At 37.2% G+C, this 8588-nt stretch overlaps 1 protein-coding gene across 1 annotated transcript in view; it reads left to right on the forward strand.

The window, feature by feature from the left end:
- LOC121430731 overlaps positions 1–8588 on the forward strand; it is a 51076-nt gene that overhangs the window by 12032 nt on the left and 30456 nt on the right. Inside the window, exon 2 of the mRNA XM_041628105.1 lies at positions 7027–7175. The gene's annotated coding sequence lies outside the window, so the exon portion shown is untranslated. The remainder of the gene's footprint in view (positions 1–7026; positions 7176–8588) is intronic.

The raw sequence follows: 8588 nt of genomic DNA on the forward strand, positions 1-8588 counted from the left end.
ATGCACTTGTACACATGTTTCATCTTGGTTTGAGAATTTTTTTAAATCGGCTGCTCACAAAGTTAAACAATACCTTTGAGTTTTTCTACGCCCGGGCCCTAAAATGATTGCAGCCAAAGGATTGTGAGATCGACTTCTTTAACCAGAGGCGTCGATCGGGGGGGGAGGGATATTGATTATCCCCCGCCCCCAATAATGTTGACAGCTGTAAAATGTATAATACGCATCCAATACAAATATGTGTTTTAGGAAAGCAAAGGAAAACGCTATAAAATAATTAAACTTGGTATAAAAATAATATTGAAATTTGCTATACTTTTCGGCAATTGTGCGCAAAATTATGTTTTATAATTATGGCGCGCAGAAGAAGGAACATTTGGGATATTTTTTTTCATATTTGCCCCCCACCCCTCACCCAATCCGATGCATTGATCGATGCCCCTGTCTTGAACTTAGTAACAAATCGCCTATTAAAAAAAAACTGCTAAGTCATAATCAAGCTTTTCAGGTATTCAGTCGAGGGGGCCTACAGATGTATTCATCAAAATCGAGTTTATCATGTTTGTGAGTTGCTGCAAATTGATATGTGTCATACGAGACTCGTATTTTCAGACCGAATGAAAACTGATGAAAAAGATGTAGATTCCTTGCGAACTAGTAATTATTTCTCGGGTTTCTCTCGCGCCCGAGTCCCACAGATCAAAACTTTACACCAAAATGTAGCTCATGATTGTAATGTATTCTATTTACTTAATTTGGCAAATTACGTTATTCAAAACATGTTGAGATGAAAAAAAAACTATATTCCGATATTTTTCACGTTTTCTTTGTCATAGCCTTGTAGAATGAATATTAGAAAGAAATTGCATCTTCAATTTTTGAAAAAAATGCGATGTGAAACTTGATTTTATAAAGTTATAACCCCCCCCCAAAAAAAAAGTTTAAGTTTAAAACACGATTCGTCCTATCGCTTTTATGATTTGTAATTTCGTGATGTTTTTTTTTTATTTAAAAAAGGAACATACAGGGAAAAATGAAGGTCAGTACACGGAGTTATTAAACAAAAACAAAAAAACTTAAATTAACAAGATAAAGAATCAGTAAAAAAAAAATTAAAATAATATATATTTTTTTGCAAGATCAGCGTGATAAGATTAAAGTTCAATGTTTATATATATCTACATTTATTATTTACCAATTTTCGAAGGTTTTTTTATCGACTTTAAACGTCAAAAAGAATCAGAGATCGGATAACTAATAAACTAATTAGCACGATTAGGTTACTATATTGATGTGTGATATGGGCGTTACGTGGTCTAGTGGTTCTCACTCTCACATTTCAAACAGAAGGTCGTGGATTCGAATCCTAGCCATGGCATGTTTTCCTTCAGCAAGAAATTTCCCCACACTGTGCTGCATCTGACCCAGGTGAGGTGAATAGGTACCCGGCATGATCAAATGTCCAACGTGCATGTACTGTGTGTATGTATTTATTTGTTTATTTGTTTATTCATTATTTATAATTAATTTATGTATGAATTAATTAATTGATTAATTGATTTATTTTCTTCTCTCTTTTTTGGAGGGACACTTTTACGGGGGGTTTTTGTACACGCATTTATTGCAACCCCCTCGGCTCCTGAATGCTCGTTATATTTCATTGGCAACATGGTCAATATGCCACCTAAATTATAGTTTGAAATTCAGTATTGCATGCCGCCAAGGCAGATTACGAAATGAAAATTCTGTGACACTTCTCACATTCTTCCTCTAAAAAGGCATAAGCGTAAATCACTGGGGGCTCCACTGTTCTGGCTAGGAGGCAGACGGGGCGCATATTCACATTTATCATGTTTATACTTGTTCGTAGAAGGGCAAAAGTGTGAAATTTGAAATAATATTTGCCGTTTACGTTCCATATTCGGTAACCAATCTAAAATGCCTCAGGGTTTAAACGCCTGTAATAGTCGATTTACAAACCCCGGACTCCCCCCCCCCCTGCCCCACCGTTAGGGTATAAACTTATAATGTATGTAGCAATATTCACGATAGAATTCTGACTTAGACACCTATGATCACAGTACGTACCCATTTTTTTTCACTCCGTCGCAAAGGTGTAAAATAGAATACGCCCCAGTCGCCACCGCCTCCCCCAAACAAAAAGGCAATGAATTCAAATGATAGATAAAGAATGAGGTAGTGGCCCGGGTAGTTGGCTTGAAATAAATTCAAAATTCTTCATCCCTTGTGAAAACTGCGGGGTATGATTACATAATCCCCTTTTCCTCTGGTGATCAGTTCCTTTGATTCAGGCATTTTGGAAGAAGGCCAACTATCTTCTTGGCTGAGGTCAATGGGAAGTTTCAAAATGTTGAAGGTCTATAGCACACAATAAAATGCTGCTTAATTTTTTTTTGTCATATTTTTTTTCAATTTTCCAGATCTTGAGATTTTCCTATACTAGTACTTTGAGGTGTCCCCATTCACGTGCAATCGATATACCACAATTGATATTGGTTTATCTATTTTTTCTCTTTTTTCGTTCTTCCATTTTTTAGATTTCAAGTTTTTAATAGCAGCTTAATCGACTTGTACATAGCCTGGAATTAATGACGTCAGTGCAACAAAATTAAAGTGAGAGGTCATATGAAGAGGAAGAATCATAAAAATCTATGAAATCTAAAGTATAAATCAATCCAAGTAACATAGTCAGCGTGGGCAAGCACCACAAAATTCGAGTCTTTTGATTTAAAAAAATATATATTTTTTCTCGCTCGCTCAGCTCGCTCGCAGCTTTTAAGAGATTTTGCCCCATATGGTTATGTCTAGCCCCTACAGAATTTCGGCTTATTACACTGACCAGTACATACAACATCCGGGCATAATCACTTACTGTAGATATCACGTTCAACTGCATTGATGATGAAAGTATACAAGAGCAGTTAAGATATTATCAAAAGAGGCATATTAGAGAATTGAAACATTTTGGTGGAAGGCTGAGTAAAAGTACGATTCAACAATTGCGAGCACCCGAACTGACTGATTTAATATAAGTACATGAATGAAATCCATATTTTTATATTCTTTTTTATTGTTCGAAATAGACATGAAATTAAATACTCCGAAAATTTGCTTTACCCATTTGATCGTGGGCCCAGGAGCTACTGTGCAGCGCCAGATCGACGAGGCTCTATTCTTTTAATCGTTGAACGCCAAACAGGGTAGCAGCAACTCCCATCTTTTAACGTCTTTTGGTCTGACGCGGCCGGAGTTTGAACCCCCGACCTCCCGGTTGTGAGGCGGACGCTCTACCCGACTGAGCCAACACACCGGTTGTAGGATGCAGAATGTAGGTTGTAGGATGTAGAATGTAGGAATAAAAATAAATGACTAAAATATATATAAATGAATGACTTGACACAAACATAACATATAATTAGAATTTACATTGAAAGCTTAATAATAATTAGAAAATGAAACGAATTAATAAGTAGCTTAATAGAATAGGGTTACATATACATGTAACTATATAAATTTATGGGCAAATGCAATTCAAAATAACGAATAAATATGCCATTTTATTTCTATATATTGGAATACCATAAATTGGATGGCAAGAAACTTACCTGTATAGTATTTTTTCCCCTTTGTGTGTGTTAGAATTGGGGCTGCAAACCGACCCCCCCCCCTCTCTCTCTCTCTCACCGATGTATCATTACCTGAGTGACTATCAGGCGATTGCAGCTATTGTATGAACAAAAACATAGACAACAGCCGGAACACTGCCTTGATTAAATTTGGGCGTGGCTTGTAGAGGTCAAGGATTGTTGAAGGTGTGTGATTGACAGTTGATGTTTGTAAACCTCAAAGCATCGTCACGAATGCTAAGCAACCACCCCTGTCTTTGCTTGTAAACAATATGAGTTATCAAATCATTGTTTGTTGCTGACAATTTGCGTCATGCTTTCGTGCAGAAGTATTATGAATGTTGTGATCAAGAGAACCCAAGCGTATATTGGTAAGGAGGCTCTCACATCAGAAAAAACGTATGCTATAGTATTAACTGTTTGCTTAGTCACATTATTTTTTTATTTATACAAGAAATGTAATTAGTTAGCAATCCAATGCTTTATGAATTTGACCCCTTTGTTATTAACTGATTTGTCTCTATAAGAAATAGGAAGCATCATTCATAAAAGTACCGTTAAGCAATGCCACTGTGTGTCTGATTAACTCCATTTAACGTGAATAAGGTTTCTCAGTAACGTCAGTAAATGTAAATTGGGTTTCCCCGTAAGGTCAGTAAAGGTGAATTGGGTTCGTTCATTATTGTGAATTGAGTTTCTCGGTAATGTTAGTTACTCGAATTTGAGTTCTCTGGAACGTCAGTTAAGGTGAATTTGGTTTCTCAATAACGTCAGTAAACGTGAATTGGGTGTTTCGGTATCTTCAGTAAATGTGAATTATGTTTCTCATTAACGTCGGTAAACATGTATTGCGTTTCCCCTTAACGTCATTAAACATGATATCCGTTATTTTGAATTGGGTCTCTCAGGAATGTACGCGAACTAGGGTTCTCAAGAACGTCAGTTAATGTAAATTTGGTTTCTCAATAACGTCAGTAAACGTGAATTGGGTGTCACGTCGACTTCAGTAAACGTGAATGAGGTTTCTCAGTAACGTGTGAATTTGGTTTCCCCGTAACGTCAGTAAACGTAACTGTGGGTTCTCTGTAACGTTCGTTATTGTGAATTGGGTTTCTCAGTAATGTTAGTTACGCAAATTTGAGTTCTCAGGGACATCAGTTAACGTAAATCTGGTTTCTCAGTTACGTCAGTAAACGTAAATTTGGTTTGTCGGTGACGTGACGTCAGTAAACGTGAATTAAGTGTCTTTGCAACGTAAGTAACCCTGAATTGGGTTTCTAAGAAACGTCGGTAAACGTAAATTTGTTTTCTCGGGTACGTTTTTAACACAAATTTAGTCTCTCTGTACAACGTCACCTAACATTAGTGGGTTTCTCAGTAACGTCAGCTAATGAAAATTTACAGGTCCAAAGTCACCCATCGAGACTGTCGTCGCAGGCATGACACACAAGAGTTGTTTCATTGTTGTGCATTAATCGATACTGAAGATGTGTATGAGTAAGATATACGATGTGTATGTGTAATATCTAGTCGTAGGTTGAAGAACATGTTCAATTTAATTCACATGAAACTTCCTGCCACACACTCTCCTCGCGATCTTGGAATATCTACATCACGCATCACGTGATCATGATTGTTTAACTTGATAAGATCAAGGACGGAATACTCCAGACCAAGAAGACGAAGTGTCATAGGCGGCAGAAGCGGAAGGGGGGGGGTCCTGTCCCCCCTAATTTTCAGGTAAGGTGGACGTTCCCCCCTAAATTGTTTGTTGATAACCTTTTTTTTTGGTTGTCAATTTTTTTAACCTGTGTCCATCCCAAAAGTTAAGGTGGACCACCCCCCTTAATTATTTTGGCCTCCGCCGCCAATGCGAAGGGTATCCGGTTGTTTGAAGTTCTTGTATCTAAATGCGAAGAATAGGGGTCAAATCTGAAATGATAGTATTCTTGCCCTTGTGACATCTAGATATGTAGCTCGAGATAGATAGCCCCCCTGCCCCTAGTATAGCATCTCTTTTTGAAACTGTTTTTAATCATTTCTTTTCTGGGGGGGGGGGCTCAATATGAGTAATATGTATATCTAGTAGAATATAATATATAAAACAAAACAAAATTTACAAATAAAATCCTGTCGAATTCGCAACAAATTGAACACACTCTTTCCCGCTCATACGATCTTGCCACAGCCACACATGCCAAAATGACTCCAAACCGATTTTAACATTATATCCAATGACACACGGTCACTTGGTTTGGACTAGGTTTCATGTTGTGACTGTGCACCGAATGCTGTGTTCGTTCTTTGACATTTAGTCTATGACTGTAATAAGTCATGGTTCAGCAGAATCTATGTCATTACTATTTATCATGTTTATAGTGAGTTGGAGAGTTGATCTGGTTGCCCCCCCCCCTTCGCTCTCTTTCTCTCTCCCTCTCTCTATTCGGTTACTTTCAGTAACCTTTCACTGCTGACCATCCCGGGCTATTACTGCCCCCCCCCAAAAAAAACGAACTAAATAAACAATTATCATTTGTTAATCTATGGCCCTATCAAGTGATAAGAATAATAATATTGATAGTAATTGTACACTTATATTGCGCAATTTTTATATGTTTATATCAAATGCGCATTACAATAATGTGGTTATTAGTATTATCACCCCTGCTATAGCCGTGCTGCCTACAGGCGCCCTGCATTCGAAGAATTTCTTCCTGCCGGGCACCCATCCACCTCACCTGAGTTGAGTGCAGCACAATGTGGGTAAATTTCTTGCTGAAGGAAAACACACCATGACAGGGAGTCGAACCCACGTCCCCCAGATTGAAAGACGAGAGTTATTACCACTAGACCACGACGCCCCCACAAGTCATGATAATATTTTTTCTGTTTCTAATGTTTCCCAAATAATAATGATGAATGAAGAGAGTGTAAAGATTAACCAAAGTCATGGAAGTCGACTTGAATCAGCTTGAAATGAAAAAAAAGAAGGAAAAGAAATGGTGCAGTGTCCGACAAGTATTCCCTGAATTAAAGATTATATTATTTTTTTTTTAAAGATCAAAATCAAGTTCATTTTATACATCCTCATCATCCCCTCCCCTCCTTTTAACTTTTCTCGTCTTTCTCCCTCCATTTCAGGCATGCCAGCCCCCCCCCCCCCCTCGATCCCCAACTTCACTCTCGCTTTCTCCATTTCATTTTCATCTTCTCCATGACTCTCTCTCTCATTTCCCTTTCCAATGCCCTACTCTTTTCCTTCAGGCCTTCCCTCGATCCAAACTTGGCAGATGTAGCTAGGAAAATAAAATCTTTCATAACACAAGGATTTTTTTTTACTCTTACAATAACTCGTCCCTCTTGTCTCAATTTCTGGCAGCTGGCCCTGCTCCACCGTGCCTCGTCATCCGCTAGCTTCCTGCGCGGCCCGTCCCCCGTGACCTTCGTGTGTGTGTTCCGCTCACTCGTTCACTGACTCAGTACTAACTTTAGCTGGAGTGGGACTACAACGCTCGTGAATCAATTTCGGTAAGTTACTTAATTGATATTAACTGCTAAACTTTATGTACGTGTTTCAATGAGAAAGTCTATTTGTTGCTTTTGGATGAAGGTCGCATGGTATTTCTTATTTGGCTTTGGAACTGCATTTATAGCCAGGTACCAAATGGTATGAATATTTGACATTTCGTCATTTCGTACACCTGTCTCATCGTGCATGTGGCATCAACTTCCAGCTTTCGTAATTCATTGGAACGTTCAATATCTCTTGAACAAATTTAACATTGTTCATTACGTTTGAGAAAGTTTTGAAAAAAGGTAAAAAGCGTTTATAGTATTAAAGGATGAATAGCAGAAAATTTCCCTTTCGGATAGACTGTAATATGGATGCGTAGAGGGAAAGTGAGAGCGGAGTGTATGGGTGCACACAAAATAATGAGAGGAGGAATGATGGAAAAGGAAGAAAAGAAGATATCATTGAGGAGAAAGTCGAATCGAGGAGTTATAAGAGGATGACGAGAATGATGAGGAAAAAAAGGGGGGGGGGCGGCGTCTCTCTCTGATGGGCCTCGATCGTACAGGCCTATATACTTGTTCAACATTGTTGTGCCTTTTAAAATCTGACTATAAGGAAATAAACTGGTAAGAGTTTATCGTCACTCTTTACGAATAAAATCAATCATTAAATAATGCATTCTTCACAAAATAAGAGAATTTCTCCCCAAATTAGAAATCGTTACAGGGGAATCCAAATGCTGTCAGTGTTGAAAAGATGAAAAAATAAGGAAAACAGAAAGTTTAAAGGAATCGAGCAAGCAATAAGAAAGTTATGTCTGTTTTAGAATTTAAATTCCTAAGACTAGACCTATGTAAATTTCAAATTGGAACTGGGTAGGTAAATTATGATAAGCATGACAAGATGCATATATAGGCCATGTACTTAATTATCAGGATTTGGGGGTTCCTAACTACCTTTTCCACTGGGGGCAGTAGTCAAAATATATTCCATGTAGCATATTATTTTAAATCGTCATGACAGAAAATATAATTTGAAGTAAAGCTTCTTTTAACGACATTTTTTGGTATTGTATATATTGGAGTAAGTGGAAGAGTAGTTCAGATTCAGATTCAGTTTTATTTCCAACAGAAATAACAAATATTGATACAAATCATTTTCATAGATTATAACAAATATTTACAATACATTAATAATAATCATAACTAACATATAAAAATATAATACAAAATATTTTATAGACAAATAATATATAGTTAGGATAGAAAAAAAAGTATCTGTGGAAAGTAAAAAAAAGTATCTGTAGTTCTTACCTTACATCACTTTGACATCACAAATACGGCCAATTTGAAGTCTCCATGGGTATAGTGATTACCGGTTTAAAAAAAATCATAATTGTCCTATGATAACTATGTCCGATAGTTCAA

Source organism: Lytechinus variegatus, chromosome 17 (genome assembly GCF_018143015.1).
Source record: "Lytechinus variegatus isolate NC3 chromosome 17, Lvar_3.0, whole genome shotgun sequence".
NCBI lineage: Eukaryota > Metazoa > Echinodermata > Echinoidea > Temnopleuroida > Toxopneustidae > Lytechinus > Lytechinus variegatus.